The sequence below is a fragment of the Lactuca sativa genome, chromosome 3 (genome assembly GCF_002870075.4).
Source record: "Lactuca sativa cultivar Salinas chromosome 3, Lsat_Salinas_v11, whole genome shotgun sequence".
NCBI lineage: Eukaryota > Viridiplantae > Streptophyta > Magnoliopsida > Asterales > Asteraceae > Lactuca > Lactuca sativa.
In genome coordinates, this window is record NC_056625.2 from 74,687,574 (window position 1) to 74,705,837 (window position 18,264).

The 18,264-nt window shown below is 36.6% G+C and overlaps 2 non-coding genes across 2 annotated transcripts; both read right to left on the reverse strand.

The window, feature by feature from the left end:
* Nucleotides 1-10,590: 10,590 nt before the first annotated feature.
* Nucleotides 10,591-10,662, reverse strand: TRNAD-GUC (transfer RNA aspartic acid (anticodon GUC)). The gene has a single exon. It is a non-coding gene; the product is annotated as a tRNA-Asp (tRNA).
* A 1,319-nt stretch (nt 10,663-11,981) lies between these two features.
* Nucleotides 11,982-12,053, reverse strand: TRNAD-GUC (transfer RNA aspartic acid (anticodon GUC)). The gene has a single exon. It is a non-coding gene; the product is annotated as a tRNA-Asp (tRNA).
* Between the last annotated feature and the right edge of the window lie 6,211 nt (nt 12,054-18,264).

Genomic DNA, 18,264 nt, shown 5'->3' on the forward strand with positions numbered 1-18,264 from the left:
GGACTAAGAGTGGAGAATAATTGAGGAGTCTATTGATCTTCACAAAAAAATAAAATCCATATACCAAACTTGATTGGGAGAGGATAATGAACACATAAAGTTGTTGTTTGGCATTTTCGGTTATTGGAGACCTCTAGTACCTATCTATCCATGCCTCTGAGATGGAAGCATAGCGATTGAGGTGTGTAATTCCATAAATAAAGTCAGGCCAATCTCAGATGGTGGGCGATAGGGACGACCGTCCAAGGCCCGTATTTTAAAGGGGCCCAAAATTTTACATACTTTATTAATATAATGTTAGACATGATCGATTTTGAAGATATTATTAGTGATTTTTTAGAAACCTCATAATATGTTAATTGTCATCGTACAATGAGTGAGATGGTAAACGGGCAACAAGTTGTGCCGCTAAGCCTTTTTGAATGGTAAAACTAATTCTTTTAAAGACTACATCTGAAGATCTAGGGGATATAACATTACTATGCATGATTCGTTGTACTCTTTTAAGAAGCTCTACCGCATCCGGTGCGAGGAAAAGCTAAAATAAGTATTTTTCTTTAGATATATAGGTTTTTATAAGCGAAAATGTTATATTCAGAAGTTAGTATAAGTAATTTTTTTTTCAATTATTAAGTTAATACAAAAACAGTTGATGAAATTTGTGTATTTTAAAGGCATTTTTTCCTCTTTCGTCCTAGGCCCAAAATATATTTGGAACGACCCTAAATAAAGTTCAAAAATCAAACCTTGTACACCCAAAATGGTGCTAGTACTTTTGCAATTTACCAGACGTAATAGGTCTTTGGGCGGGTTTAGCATGGGTCGTCTGGAGGGTGTAGTTAAACCTTTTAGTACCCACCCACAACAATGTTGTGTAGCAGATTACTCGGACGTACATATCCAAATTTTCACAGCAATCATGCAAGAAAAATTTAGGTGGTTTGAGCAAATCAAGTTATAAGTGGTGATTACCGACTCTATTTCACCATAAAACTTGAGATGAGAGTGATGACAATTCCTATTTTTCTGCTTGCAACTTACCATTGTTGTTTCACCAAATTTAAAAGTAAAGGATGATTTACAACATATTACAAAACCTTTTAAATATAACTCAGGAATGGGGGAGGCTGTAAATTAAAAGCACAAAGTGGTTGGTGAGGATCATCGTAGATATCGTAGGATGTGACATGTTCGACACAAAAGACAATCGAAGACTCATTGGAACTACAAATAACCAATTTAATAGGAAATAGCCGGTTAGAGTGACCTAACTTAAACAAAAAAAAAGTTATCAATCTTCTACACGGTTCATACTTTATTACCTTTTCAAGTTATTAAGCCTTAATATTTGTATAAAGTCTTGAAATTCACAAGATGTATAGACTATAGACTACGGTTACTTGTTGATTTTGACCAAAGTATGAAGTTTTAATATATTTAAAGAGACCAAATGGTCACAATCTCGGGAGCTAAAGCCTACCATTGTGTGTCTATTGCTCCACTTGCACCTATCTCAACATAGCTGAATGTCATTGCCGTATTGTGTTATATTTGTTATTGTAAACATTAATGTTAAAAGATAAATTCCAATCTACATGTAACATAGATACTTTGTATACAACAAGTATTTGGCTGAGTTTCAAGATTGTTTTGGTCGAAACTAGGCTTCACGGGTTCTTAAATCCATCTATGTATTTTAATGGCGCATCTTCATATGAGTTTAATAAGATCCATATCCAAATAAAAGTTTTATGTTAGTCATATGGTTCGATGCATCATTTGATTTTAAAAGAAAGGGGAAATGACATAATGGGTAACAAATTTATGATTTTTTGTCATTGAGTCACCTAATTTCTAATTGTGTCCAATATGTCATATAACAACAATATTTTTGCAAGACAATATTAGCGACATTACCGGTTTTGTAGATTTTAAGCCAACTTAGCTTCTATATGGTGCCTTTGTAGCTTTATTACTTCGATTTTTTATCAGTTAGACGTCGTAACAATATATGAACAATTATAGAATACAAAACATCGATTAACATACAAAACCCTTATATGTAGGATTGTTCAATGCTTAAAGTAAGAATCAACATAGTTGTTGCATTTTTATTATAAAATCAAAGCTTCCAAGCACTTGCTTAGTTTTATGGAATCGAAGCATTTGATAAACCATAATACATATATTTTATAACTATTTAACTTTAAACTATTTTAACATAATGAAGGTAGGTGGTATTAAAGGTTGATGTCAGCTATCAATGTGTTATTGTTCCACCACTAGTGTATCAGAAGGGGGTTTTAATAACCCTAAAAACACTATTTTGTAGGCATGGACTTCACTAAGTTTCTACATTTATGCAAATAGTTACTAGGGATACATGTAATTGTTAAATATGGAAGATATGTGTATTTATTGTATATAATATTTGTATATTTAGAGATAATTATGTATTGTTAGGTTTCCCTTGATTTGAGGAACTTCCATTCTGGATGGCATCCTTGTGTTGTATATGTACCGATGATTTCTAATGAGAAAGGCAAGGAAGGTATTCCGCTTTCATGGTATCAGAGCCTAGCTCTTTAAAGGTGACAAGTGAGTCCCCCAAATCTTCTTCTTTATCTTCGCCTCATTCTTCCCCTCCTACCGTACCTTCTAAGATGACTTCAAAGCTTCATCCTGCACTCATGGTTTCTAATATTAAGAACCATATCTCCATCACTCTCGAAATGGAGAATGTCCAATATTCTACGTGGGCAGAGCTCTTCAAAATACACGCTCGTTCCCACAAAGTTTAGCACCATATCATCCCAACAGGAAAATAGAAGGTGTCATCTACAGAAGAAGAACATAAATTGTGGCTAACCCTAGATGCAACTGTCCTTTAATAGATATATGCTACAATCTCTCATGATTTGTTACATACAATTCTTGAACCAGATTCCACTACCATGGAGGCATGAAATCGTTTGCGTAACATATTTCAAGACAAAAAGCACTCACGTGTTGTCACACTAGAACAAGAGTTCTCTCTCACAATCATGGAAAATTTTCCAAATGCTTTTGCCTACTGCCAATGAATAAAACTTCTGGCAAATCAATTGAAAAATATGGGTGCCCCTGTCTATAATGATTGATTAGTACTTAAATTGGTTTTTGGCCTTACTGAAGCATATAGTGGTGTGGGTATTCTTTTGAGACTATTAAATGTGACTCAAGCATTTGGAGCATTCTCATGGAGCATTTTGGATCGTGTTCATGGAGCATTTGGAGCACTTGGAACTCAATGGAGCACCTGGGGTTCATGATGCATGTGACATAGGAACGAATCATCTGAGAAGGGTATGGATCGTCTAACAAAGGAACGGATCAAGTGCCAAAGGAACGAATCATATAAATGGGGGTTTGGAGCACTTAGAAGAGGTTTGGAGCACTTGGGAGTGATATGGAGCAACAAGGGGACCTTGTTGCGCCATCTGATAAAGGGTTTATCCAAGAAGGATGTTGTTGCGCCAAGACATTCCTTCTTGCGCCAAGTATACCCCTCTTGCGCTATGGGGTATCCATCTTGCGCCATTAGGTATCCCTGTTGTGCCATGGAGTATTCTGGTATGCCAAGATGGTGATGTTGCTCCAACCTAGAAGTTCTTGCTCCACACTTGAAGCATGTTGCATCATCCATTCATCCATACACTTGTTGCTCTATCATGGCACAAGATGGACCATCTTGGTCCCTGATTAGCCAAGTATGATATGAAGTCCTCTATGATGCTCAAGATCGTTTAAGGATGCCCAGAAGTTGGTATTGCTTAAGAAATACACCATGCTGTGCCACCATGATGGATGTTGGGCCATTAGTGTTCATGATGTGCCACTTGTACATCATAATGCTTCACTATGGCACAAGGTGCTCCATCATGTGTGTTGTTGATGCTCATGGGTTATGTGACATGGAAGAATGTTCCAACAGATGCTGCATGGAGGAATATGATTGATTGTCACCATTCATGGTCCTATGGCCCAATGGGCTTGACCCATTAGGGTTTTAGATCTGATCCCTCAAGTATAAATAGTGATGCATGCTAGGTTGTTTCGTATATTGAATTCTAGAGTAATAGTAGAATCTTTGTGTAACTGTACTTGTAACCTCTATTTGAGAGATTTGAAATAAAGAATACTCCCTTCCTGCCCGTGGACGTAGGTCACCTTGAACGAACCACATAAATAATGTGTCTTGTATGCTCGTATTTTTGCTAATGATCCACTTTACTTCCTAACATAGACAAACTAATCCACTCCCACAGTTCTACCATGAAAGATCAATGTTTTTTCCTGAAGAAGCAGGAGTAAAGAAAAAGCCAAAGTAGCCCTACTACGATACCTGCCATTTACAAATGTAGGGATGACACACATCCCATTGGAAACCAACAGGGATCTCGGCAAGAAGTAAAAGGATCTTAGGAATTTCATCGAAATACCTCAAGAGGTGGCAATAGTGGGGGTGCTCGAGGATGTTGGGGATTTTCATTGTTGGAAATGGAAATTTAATTCCAATTCATGGTTACAAACATTCAACTCTGAAACATCCTCATTCTCAGTTCACTTTGAAAATTTCCTTCTTGTTCCCCACATTGTAAAAAATATTGTTTAAGTATGAAAAATTTTCAATGATAATCGCGTGTCTATTAAATTTGACCCATGGGGATTTTCTGTGAAGGAATTACAGACGGGAGTCGTGCTAATGATATGTGAAAGTCATGGGGAACTATACTCGGTCACCAGTAGAGCTGCTCTTCATTCTGCATTTTCTGTTTTTGCTCCAAGCTTATGGCATGCTCGCTTAGGTCATCCAGGAGCTCCAGTTTTTCAATTTCTTAGGTCTAATAATGACATTCAGTGTAGTTCTCTTGATAATAAAGTTTTATGTCCTTTTTTTCAACTTGGGAAAAATGTTAAATTACCATTTGTTTCTTCTACTTCATACACTGTTATGCCATTTGATATTCTTCATGTTGATATTTGGACATCGCCTGTTGTTAGTTCTATGGGTCATCGATATCATCTTGTGATGGTAGATGATTTTACCAATTTTACGTGGTCGTTTTATCTAGCCAAAAAATCCCAAGTCTTATCTGTTTTTAAAACATTTCATGCTTTTGTTCAAACACAATTTACTTGCAAAATAAAATCCTTACAATGTGACAACGGGGGTGAGTTCAATAGCACCTTGTTTATGGATTTTTACAACACCAATGGGATTGTGTTTCAGTTCTCATGTCCTCATACATCCTCACAAAATGGAAAAGCATAACGTAAACTAAGAACTCTTAATAATGTGGTGTGAACTCTATTAGCTCATGCTTCTATTACACCCTCGTTTTGGCCTCATGCCTTGCAACATGCCACATATTTACATAATATTTTACCTACCAAAGTTCTGAATAATAAATCTCCCTTAAAATGTTTGTATCAAAAAGTCCCATCATATTTGGAACTTAAGGTATTTGGTTGCTTGTGTTCTCCCCTGTTTCCTTCTACCACTATTCACAAACTTCAACCAAGATCTACACCGTGTGTGTTCCTAGGACATCCGGTGTCACAACGTGGCTATAAGTGTTTTGATATGTCAACAAATAAGATAATCATGAGTCGACATGTCATGTTTGATGAGACCAAATTTCCCTTTTCTTCACTTCATAGAACGTCATCTATTTCTTATTCTTTTTTAGATGATGCCATTTCTCCATATGTGTATAGAGATGAACACATGGTTCCGTCTTCTCATCCTCCTGCTGTTTTCATACCTACAAACTCCCCACCAGTGTTTACCCCACTTGTTTCACCATCCCCTACTCCTCCTATCTCACCTCAATCTCACCTCAGTATGGCCCTCTCACACCTCCTGTTCAAATTCCAACACCTCCAATTCCACAGTCTACTCGACCAATTACATGAAGTTGACATGGCATTTTAAACTAAAAATTCCGTTTAATATGTCCACTTCAGTCTCTCGTTCACCCTTACCAAAAAAATATTGGTCTTTCCCTTCACGATGTGAATTGGAAACTTGCTATGGAGGATGAGTTTAATGCTCTTATGAAAAATGAGACGTGGGAACTAGTACCACGACCACCAAATGTTAATATTATACGGTCTATGTGGATTTTTTCTCATAAAGAGCGTTATGACGGTTCATTTGAGAGGCATAAAGCCCGTCTTGTAGGTGATGGAAAAACACAACAAGTTGGCATTGACTGTAGAGAAAACATTTAGTCCAGTGGTGAAGCCAACAACTATCAGAACTGTGTTGGGTCTTGCTCTATCCAAATCTTGGTCTATTCACCAGATAGATGTAAAAAATGTTTTTTTACATGGAGATCTTAATGAGACCGTTTATATGCATCAATCATTGGGGTTTAGGGACAAGTTACATCCAAATTATGTATGTCTTTTAAAGAAGTCCCTATATGGGCTCAAACAAGCCCCACGGGCTTGACATACACGCTTTGTTGATCATGTCAAAAAAATGGGTTTTGTACACATCGTGTCGGATCACTCCTTATTTATATATAAAAATGGAACAAACATGGCTTACATGTTGCTTTATGCAGATGATATCATACTAACAACATCATCTGATAATCCACGGGTATCTATTATCTCACAACTCGGTTCTAAATTTGCTATGGACTTGGGTCCGTTAAGCTATTTCTCGGGGATTCCTGTCCACCGCCATCAACATGGTCTGTTTTTATCTCAAAAGAAATATACAACTGAAATTATTGAACGTGCCAGTTTGTCGACTTGCAAACCAGCTGCTACACCCGTTGATACCAAACTTAATCTTAGTGCCTCGTCTAGTCCTCCATATGTTGATACTTCTCATTATCGAAGCTTGGTAGGAGCTCTTCAATACTTAACTTTTACTAGACCAGATATCACGTATGCGGTCCAACAAGTATGCTTATTCATGCATGATCCCCGTAATGAACACATGAATGATTTAAAATGCATCATCATGTATGTTCAAGGGACATTGGAGTTTGGTCTACATGTTTATCCCTCCTCCTGTTCATCCCTTGTCCCATTCACATAAGCCGATTGAAGAGGATATCCAAATACACTTCGGTCTACCTCTGGGTATTGTGTGTATCTTGGCAATAACCTGCTGTCTTGGTTTGTTAAACGACAACCTACTTTGTTTCGTTCCAACAAAGAGGCCAAGTATATGGGTGTATCCAATGTTGTTTCTAAATCATGTTGGCTGCGGAATTTGTTGATGGAGCTACATTGTCCAATTCAGAAGGTGACCATTGTTTATTGTGACAATGTCAGTGCAATATATTTAACTGAAAATCCAGTTCAACATCAACGAACGAAACATATTGAACTATACATACATTTTGTTAGAGAGAAGGTGGCGAAAGGGCAAGTTCGTGTGTTACACATGCCATCTAGACATCAAATTGTTGATTTTTTTTTCCAAAGGATTACCCTTGGTTCCTTTTGAAGAGCGAGTCTCAACATATGTAGGCCTCCCGTTTCGACTGCGGGGGTGTGTTAAATATGGAAGATATTTGTTTTTATTGTATATAATCTTTGTATACTTAGAGATAATTATGTATTGTTAGGTTTCCCTTGATTTGAGGAACTTCCATTATGGATGGCATCCTCGTGTTGCATATGTGTAACATCCCAAAATTCAAGACCAAAAATTTCTTTTTAATAAAACATTACTTTAAACAAAGACATCATTCCAAAACATAATCTGAGTATAAGTTTTCAAAACACATGTTTATTATCAGAGTAAACATTCACAGGCTGACTAATCTATGGTGTGTGCCATGCGATCACCCCGAGCTCCTCCCTCCGCTACCGGAAGTACCTGAAAACAAAACTGAAAACCGTAAGCACGAAGCTTAGTGAGTTCCCCACCTTACCACATACCATGCAAAATCACATACTGCACATACTGGGCCACGCCCGTTATCCTGGGCCTCGCCCCTACCCCGGGCCTCGCCCGATACAACGGCCCCGCCGCTCCAGGCCCCGCCTGGCTTCGAGCCCCGCTCGGATACAGATCTGTTTCACTTAGGCCTCGCCTGTCACAGGGCCTCGCCCACTAACATATAATAGCACATAAACATATTACATAACATCACATAAACTAAACATATACTAACAACTCTTTCTCTAAGGCCTCGCCTATCTCTGGGCCCCGCCCGTGTCCTGCTACTGATGAGTCATGGAACCTCGTCCATACTCCTGCTGATAGTGAGATACGGGCCCAGCCCACCCTCACTCCTTTCCTAACTTGGGCCTCGCCCCTGATCTGCTGCTACTGAGATGTGGAACACCATCCACACTCTGCTATTGGTGAGATACGGGACCTCGCCCACACTCGCCTCCCTACCAGGCACATACAAGTATCACACAGACAACAAGTATAAACTATCACATAAACCGCTCCTTGGGCACCCACCCTCTATCATTGGACCTCGTCCGAATATCATACTAGCATATTGTGCCTAGGGCTAACCCCTGGGTCTTCTACTCATAACTACATGGGTCGACATTGTGGCCGTAGACCCATTCATACAAAGGGAAACTCACCTGATACTGCTGAACTGCTGCTGCTAACCCCTTTGACCGCTACCTGACCACTGACTCCGAACTGCTGCTCCGCTAGCTCCCCGAGCTACCAATATCAACATAACACTTAGTCTAACTGACCTTCAAAGGTCAACCAAGTCAACTCTGGTCAAAGTCAACGTCCTGGTCAAAGTCAACCTTCCAGGTCAACCCTACTCGTCGAGTCACCCTACTGACTCGCCGAGTTCATAATTCCAGAGTCCTTCCACTTGCGACTCTACTCGCCGAGTCAGCCCCTGACTCGCCGAGTCTACTGATTCCCGATTTCTGTCCTGTCCAACTCACTGAGTCCTGGCTCGACTCGCTGACTCGAGACTTAACTCGAAGGGTTTGGGACCACGCGACCTGACTCGCCGAGTCTAAGAACAGACTCGCCGAGCACACGGCAATCTTCATCCAACTCGCCGAGTTGTTCATCCAACTCGCCGAGTTCATGCCTATCTTCATCCGACTCGACGAGCTGTTCATCCCACTCGTCGAGTTCCTCCTTATCTTCATGCTACTCGCCGAGTCCACTCGAAGGACTCGCCGAGTCCATTCGGATCTGCTTACATGCAGAGGACTTTCTAGTCATGCATGGACTCCAAACTGTAGATCTACCCTTCCCAAGCCTATCCCCCACGTAAAGTTGCAAACTTTACGTGTAGAGAAGGAGATCTAGGCACAATCCACCATAAACTATGGTTTAAGGCCAAGAAGGCTCCAAATCGACTCAAGGGCTGATACTTTATGCTTCCCCATCTCATAACACACTTGGATCTGAAGTAGCAACTCCAAATCCGGCTTCTAGCTCACTTGGGTGGCAAACCATGGCTTAAAAGCCCCAAATCTCACAACCTTAGAAGGTCTAAAAGAGAGAAACAACTTATTACCTTCAGATACTCAGAAATGTTCTCCAAATCTTCCGATCCAAGACCACTTCTTGAAGCCTCAATGATTTCCCTTCTTCTTCTTCCTTCAATTCACTTAATATGGCTTGGGAGCTTGAATGGGCAACAATGGGGTTTAAGGTTCGATGCTCTGGGTGCAAGAGGCAGTAAAGGGACCCTAGGAAGGAGGTTAAGGCGTTTAAATAGGCTCCAAGCCCCGGATTTAGGGTTTTCCTCGCACAGACCAGACTCGCCGAGTCTACTTGGCCGACTCGCCGAGTTGGTCACTTACTCCTCGACCCGGATCCCGCTTCGACTCGCCGAGTCCTTCCTTGGACTCGCCGAGTCCCTCTTAAATTTAGGGTTTCCTTTACTTTCTTGGCTTTCAAAATCTTGGGTGTTACAATATGTATCGATGATTTCTAATGAGAAAGGCAAGGAAGGTATTCCGCTATCAGTAAGGACATATCTTATTGCTTTCCTAAGCATTCTCTATATTAAGGATTGAAAAGCACAAAAATTGATGACGTAATACTCAATTTGTGATACTAAATATGAACATGTAGTTAGAAAGAAATTGAATCTGTTGTGATCAATGTCCATAAAAATTATGATGGAGATTCTATATCAGATGCACCTTATTTGGATCATATTAGTGAAGATAAACTCTTTGAAGATGAACTTATGCAACATGTTTAATTTACTAATCACTACTACATGTGGTATAAATGTATACAATATTTTACCAAATGCATTGCATAAAAAAATTGGTATTGAAAAATAAGATATAATTACAAAATCAAATCCGGCCTTAATTTGTTTTTTTCTCTAGCTCCTTGCTAGAGGTTTAGTTTTGTAATATATGATGCTCCTGTTCAAAAAAAAAAAAATTATCTTGTTTTATAAAAATATGTTAGCCTTAATTAATAATAGTAAGATAAAAAAAACACAGGGGCTGATTTGAAACTTCTTTAGTATCGCCAGGGACCAGGGTAACCATTTTGCAACAAGGAAACTGAACTTCATCTTATCACACAAGAGCTCCAAATAACATAAAAAACAAAATCGCCGTTGCCGGGGATCGAACCCGGGTCACCCGCGTGACAGGCGGGAATACTTACCACTATACTACAACGACAAGTTTGATTAATTGAAAATTTTATTCTACAAATTCTTGGAATCCATATAAGTAGTTAATATATTACAATTGTCACTTGAAACCCTTGTGGTCGATTGAGTGAACCTTATTAAAGAAAAGTCTTCGGATAAAGATTCTTGGATGTTATTCATTAGTTATACCAATTTTCACAAAATGTAACATGATTGTTACAAGTACACATGAGAAAAGAAACCATAAATTTATTTGTTTCGAATGTTAATTGATATAAAATAGTATGACAATATATCTAAGCAACCATTAACTATTTTCATCATGATATAAAATGCAGTTAGTTAATGTTAACGACGTACATGGATAAACATCTAACTATATGTTTACATTCTTTTATAATTATTTAAGCATCAAGTTGAATTATCATGAAACAAGAAGTAAGAGCAATGGCCAACGTACTAGAGATATATAAAAGAGATTGAAGACAACCATGAGAGATTTAGAAAAGATATAACAGCCTTAAATTTCATTAAACATTAACCAAATATAACTTCTTGGAACCTCAGAGAGATCAAGAGCTAATGGAAACACCCCAAAACATCATAATAATCTATTAACAACGTAACTAAATTCTGTTAATGGTGTTATCACATTATCACACCATAACCTCATACAAAGATCATTTCTAATACCAAAGGATTAATTTTCTTTTGTTTGGCAAATTTCATTATGTCTGGTTTTAGTATATAATATGATGGTATCATTTATATATATACTGTTATCAAACATATTCCATTTACAAATACCTCTTATGAGTTATTATGAAATGAAAAGATTACAATTATTGGGTTAGACCCCTAACTCGTCTTGTTCTTTGTTTATTTTATATACATTTCAAAGTTCAAACCGCATCCTAAGCCCAACACGTCGAAACATTGTTGCCACCATACGAGTGGAAATAAAGAGTCTCTTTCTCTTTTTTGAAACAATTAACTCAAACACCAATACTCTATTTCTCAATTTACGTATTTTGTCTTCAGCAAGACTATAAGTCTTGATATTTTGTTGATGAGTCTCAATCAGACAATCTTACACGACAAATTTCAAGTCTGAAATGGGCTTTTGGTGTGTTGAGATCGTTTACTTTTGGGGGATTTGAAATAGGTCCGGTTCGTAACCTATAAATAATAACTCATCAAGTTTTTAATTATATTTAAAATAATGAGAAGGAAAAAAAAAAATAGAGGGGCTGAACTGAAACTTCTTTTATAGTGTAGATAAGTTCTGGATCTTGGAGATTGGCTATCCGCTATCGTTTTAGTGGAAAATTAGGACATAAAAAAATCCGCCGTTGCCGGGGATCGAACCCGGGTCACCCGCGTGACAGGCGGGAATACTTACCACTATACTACAACGACAATAGTGTTTTATTTTCCGTTATTTAATAAATTATAGTGAGCTCTGTATTATGCCGGATTTTTTTGTCATGAGTAATGCCAATATTTATAATTATTATTCTGTTTGAAATATAAATACACATATAATGGACAAACTAGGTATCTAAAAAAATTACAATGAAGAGTTATAAAAATTGTGTGATGCAATACTTTTGTATGAAGTTTTTCTAACATTTTTTTTCTTATTTTACAGAATTAAAATTAGAATGTAATTGTAATACATTGTAATATTACTTTTAGTCACTACAACTTCTAGATTTTATTGCTATTAAGGTGTAGTTTTGTAATGAAATACTCGTTGAATTCAATATTTGGGTTTGCAAAAAAAATAATGGTGAATCGTTTAGAATTTTCATAGGCGTATGTGTCCCGGGGAATTGGAAATTTGATTTTGTAATCAATAGCGTGAGAGGACGTTCGAGTGCTATTCTTTTTGATAAGGATCCATTGATTTTTTGAAAAAGAAAAATTGTTCAATGGTTACAAAACAGATCTTTCAAGGTTCAAACAGATATTTCTAGCTGAATGGACCGGAAATACTGTTTGATTTGTACAAAAAAAGGGGTCTTTCCCGGTAAGATATGTCTTTCGCAGAAAGCCCTAAAATCATATCTTTTTGGCTGAATGGGCTGGAAAGACAATTATACACCAAACCCCGCATTTTTCTTTCTTTATTGGATTATTAATTTTTTTAAATAACTTTTTTTAAATTTATTTTTTATTGAGTTGTTACTTTTTTTCATCATTCAGCACAATCAATCAGATGTACAATCAAATAGCATGGTTTCTTTCCCAGTCAGAAAACTTTCCCAAACAGCACTTTACCAGACAACACTTTCCCAGACAGAAACTATCAAACGGGATCTTACTTTGTTGTTGTTAAATGCGCCACATGAGTTACATTTAAGAATGGGTTGAATTTTAGTAAAAAAAGAGCCTCACAAAAACGCAATGGCTAGAATTAAAAAAATGATCGAGGCTTTAAGAAAATGTGTTAAAGAGTGATCGGGAAAAAACATGTTGGAGCTTGTTCAAATAATAAAATTGATGAAACTGAATTTAAAATGTATAAGGGTGCAACAATTTATAAAAATAAAGAATCAAATGTATTGAAGAGAGAGGAATAAGATGTAAAGAAATTTATTGATCTCAATAATGAATTGCATCAATGAGAAATCTATATATATACATCTGCACAATACCAACTAACTATGATTAAGTGAACTAAATGTGAGCTAACTGCTTCTAACTATAGTTGTAACTAATTATAACTATATCTTGAACATGTGTTAATATATCAACATCCCCCTTCAAGTTGGACCTTGATCAATGTCATTAAGGTTTAACTTGGAAATGAGATTTTGGAATTGAGGGCTGCACAATCCTTTTAGGAAGACATCTGTTAGTTGTTGCTTTGTTGGAATATACATGGTAGAGACAAATCCCATTTTGTATTGGTCTCTTAGTATGTGACAATCAATGTCAATGTGTTTTGTTTGTTCATGAAAAATAGGATTTTTAGTAATGTGTATGGCTGCATTATTGTCACACCATAGGAAAACATGAATATTTAATGTGACATGTAAATCTTTAAGAATGTAGCTTATCCATAATAACTCACATACAGAGTTGAAGCCAAACTCATGTATTCAACTTCACATGAAGATTTGGATATAGTCTTTTGCTTCTTAGATTTCCAGGAGATCCAAAAAAATATACAATATCTAGTTAAAGATCTTATTGTGTCTGTACAATTAGCCCAATCTAAATCACTGTATGCATTAATTGTTATTGGTGAAGATGATTTCTTAAGAAGTAAACCTTTTGAATGATTTCCTTTTAAGTATTTTAACATGTGCACAACATCCTTCCAATGTAAATTTGTTGGAGCATGTAAGTATTGACTTAATTGTTGCACAACATATGTAATATATGGCTTGGTAAAATTGAGATAAAGAACCCTTCCCACTAATCTTTTATATCTTTTAGGATCTGCAAGCATTACACCTTTATCAGGACAAAGTTGTATTTTTTTAATAGTTGGAGTACAGGCTGGTTTGAACCCATTTAGTCCAACATCAGCAAGAATATCCAAAATGTATTTCCTTTGATTAACATATAAACCATTTTCTATTTTAAGAAATTCAACTCTCGAAAAATAACTTGCTTCATCTAAATCTTTAATGGTAGATTTGTAAGGATTAACTACTTAGTGAAGAAAATCGTACTTCAGACATTTCCCCTGACATGGTGAAGGTGACCACGACGTGGCTGAGTCTGAAACCTCGATTGTTTTGGATATTCAGAACTTCAGATATACTCCTTCTCAATGACTTGATGGATAAAGTTTCCAACTTTATCCATTAGGACCTCATCCAAAGATAAAATCATGAGGCATAAGTCCAATAAGCACTTAATATGACCAAAACTCAAACATGGGATCAAGAACACTCAAGCTAAGACATTTTTCTCACTAACTCAGAAGTTCATGACCATGAGAAAACCGTATCAAGCTCTGGAGTTCCTCAAACTCCAAGAGCATCCAAGAATGATACCAAAACATCCAAAAATAGGCTCAAACATGAAAAAAGAAACACAAAGGTCAAGATATGAACTTTATACCTCCAATAACTCAGAAATGTGGAGAAGATATTGGATCCAAGCTTGTTCCTTGCTTCCTTGCACCAAGATGGACTTCTTTCTTCTTCAAGTTTCACCAAAAGAGGACAATAACCTCAAGATCAATCCACCAAGCTCATTTCAATGGAAGAGGGGCTAGGGTTTCGAAATGAAGGGATGGAGGCTGAAGAAGATAACCTAGAATGGGGGGTTATTGGGTTAAGATGCTTAAATATGGGAAAAACCCTTAAAGTACGTGGGTTTGGGCCTGAACAGCTGCCACACCGTGGTGGCTCCATAAAACGCGTGTTCCTTTCCAACATAGCCATGTCGTGGGCATCATTGCACCACGTCATGGCACAAAGTTTTCTTCAAAACTCCATCTTTAGTCCTTGGTGACAAAAAGGCTTAACCAATCTGGAACACGGGTGTTAAAACTCTCTCCCACTTAAATTAGATTTTTGTTGGGTTTTGAGCATTCTAACACTCCTAAGTGTACATGCAACCCTAAATACCTTGGATCTATGTTTTCTCTATTATACATGCAAATATGAACTTCCAAGGTATTATCCTAATCTAGCATACAAAATAATGAATATAACAAGATAGAATACATACCTCTTTGATGTAGAATGTCTTCATGAAGCTTGAGTGCCTAGTGCCTCAAGTGTGACACCTCAAATGGTTCACACAACACCAAATACACTTGGAATAACTTGAGAGAAATCCACAACTCATGAAATTGGCTAGCCCTTCTTTTACACTCACTAGTGGCGGATTTTGGTCAAGAATAAGATGCATATATAGTTAGGGTTACACCATGTAAATCCTAATTGACATGGCCTTTCATTTCCATGATCCATGGGTACAAAAACACCATGGAGCATCCATGAAGTATCATATGGGTTTTAGCCCAACTAGATAATCCATGGAGCAATAGCCCACTATATAAGTATGGATGATTTACACAATCAACCCATATATTTAATTAGTCTTCTTTTGATCTCTTAATTAATCCTAGATTAATTCTTGATCAATACTAATTAAATAATCTTATTATTCTTATTATTAATATACTAGAACTTATAATATATTAATAACCATAAGTGTCTTATTTCTCTCATTTAGTCTATCCAAGTGCATGATGCCATGCAACCCAAATGGACCATGCCGGGTTGGGTCAAGTCTTACCAATTATAGTTATAGACTTAGACATTAATCCAACAGTCTCCCACTTGGATAAGTCTAAAACTATTATTGCGTATGATTTCAAGAACCGACTGGCAATCGTAGCTCTCAAAAGCTTCCGTCGAACTCTGACCGTGTAAATAAACTCTGACCTTTGTCAATGACTTGTCCATTAGATAAGGGATCATATATTCCTCCATTCTAGATATCATATGGACTGAGACATGGATTATAATCATTCTCTCTGTCCATTTGTTGTTTCCTGATTTCTGATTTATGACGACTAATTAATTGAACAAATCAAATCAATCCTGGCTCGGCCGAGCACTTCCATTTGTCATCATCAAATCATCGAGGGGCCCACAGATATTGCTTTTATCCCGAAGGTAAAAGGAATGGATAAACTTCGACTCATATGGCTTGTTCTACTACTTGTTGAATCATACACAAAGGCACATTTTATAACACCACGTTACCGTATGCGTTTTTGTACAATCAATGTACAACCAACTCATAGTAACAACTCATATCTCTAGGTTTGAAGAATATAAGATATTATCGTCTCATGATCACTCGTGATAAAATCCATGAAGTGATTCCAATAAGCGCGGGTTGAATCCAATACTCAGAACTTATGAGCACTCATGAGTGTTGTAGCCCTTTGTCCAACATCTTAGACCTCTACAAGCCAACCCATGACAGTCTTGATTCATATCTACTTCCAACATATGACCGACTGTGGATGGTTTGAATAACCTAGTCAATCAGAACAATGACCTAGTTATTCTGAAAGTCAAAACATGCAAATTGAAACACAATAATAATCGAATCCAATATGGTATCAAAACCTATGAACATAAATAAAACACCTTTTATTTATCACCATATGATTACACATTATTCATTGTATACTGTTTTAGCTATAAACTTTATTCTTGAATTTAAAACAATAGTTGTCCCATGCTCCAAGCATGTACACTATGTTTTCTAAACACTAGCCATGCCATACACCAAGTATGCATACTATGTTTGTCTATGATCTTCACTTTGTGAATTAGATCAATTGAACATAACTCCAATGATCCTCTTTCACAGTCCCAAATCCTTACTACAAATGCAAGAATTCCAAATTTATGCCATTTACTAAAATCTGTTAGATTCTAAACTTATATGCATTGATCTTCTTGTAATGATTATGCACAAAGTCAGAAAGACTTGACAACAACCATTACATAGCATTCCGAAGGAGATCAGTTCCTTGGAAACATCCTTCTTGCATTAAGTTTCCTAATCTTACACAGATTGAATAATTTCTAACTTTGAAACATATCCATATTCCATTTTGACTATCACTTCTGAACAAGAGTTGCCTCCTTATAGATTATGTCAATATGGTACTTCCAGAATTATCACTATACTTCCAACTGTCCTTGGGCAACCAATCTTTGGTAAACCTTATATTGTCCTCGACAATTGTTTAATCCTTTTAGTCATATCCAATTCTAGACCTTTTCCCTTCTTAATGCCCCAGGCATTTGGAAAATTTTAGAAAGGATGAATATAGCACATGTAATCGATCCTATATCTGAAGCATATGGGACACGATTCAAGATGTCTCACATAAAGACTAAACCAGTCTTTTGCTATAATATTTCCATTTCTATTTGCCAAGTTCTCATAATTCAGATTATGAAAAGGGATGTCGTAATCATAATCGAATTTTAGAACGCAAATAATGGACCCATATATAGAATTTCCTTATATTGAGCCATTCCAACATGAAATTCATATATATATATATATATATATATATATATATATATATATATATATATATATATATATATATATATATATATATCCTTGACTAAATGATTAAAACCTCACTCTAAGCTTTTAGATTTGAGATGAAGTATAATTTCCTCTCCCTTAATTATAGCAAACCAAAATTTTCCCAATTGAAACCTTTTGTTTTCTATAATTAACATTGCTAACTTGTAATACTTATCATAATTATCATGCTCCCACTAACATGATGATTATTAGCATAACACTTATGCTCCCACTAGCTTTGACATGTACTCAGAAATCAGATGACTTTCTTACCAAAGTTTAGATTTCTGATACTAGATTGTTTTTGATAAAACTTTATCAAAATCATACACCTTCCCTTAGATAGCACACTTGTGTGTCTAAACAATTATGAAGAGGGATGTCGTAATCATAATGGTTAGACCTTTTTTCCACTTCTCACAAGTCCAGTTTAGTGTGCCGGTAAACCACACACGCTCCATTAACGACTTTGAGAATGCAAATATTACAATTGCTATCTAGCTAAAATCTACTTAGTAAAAGTGTTTCCTCA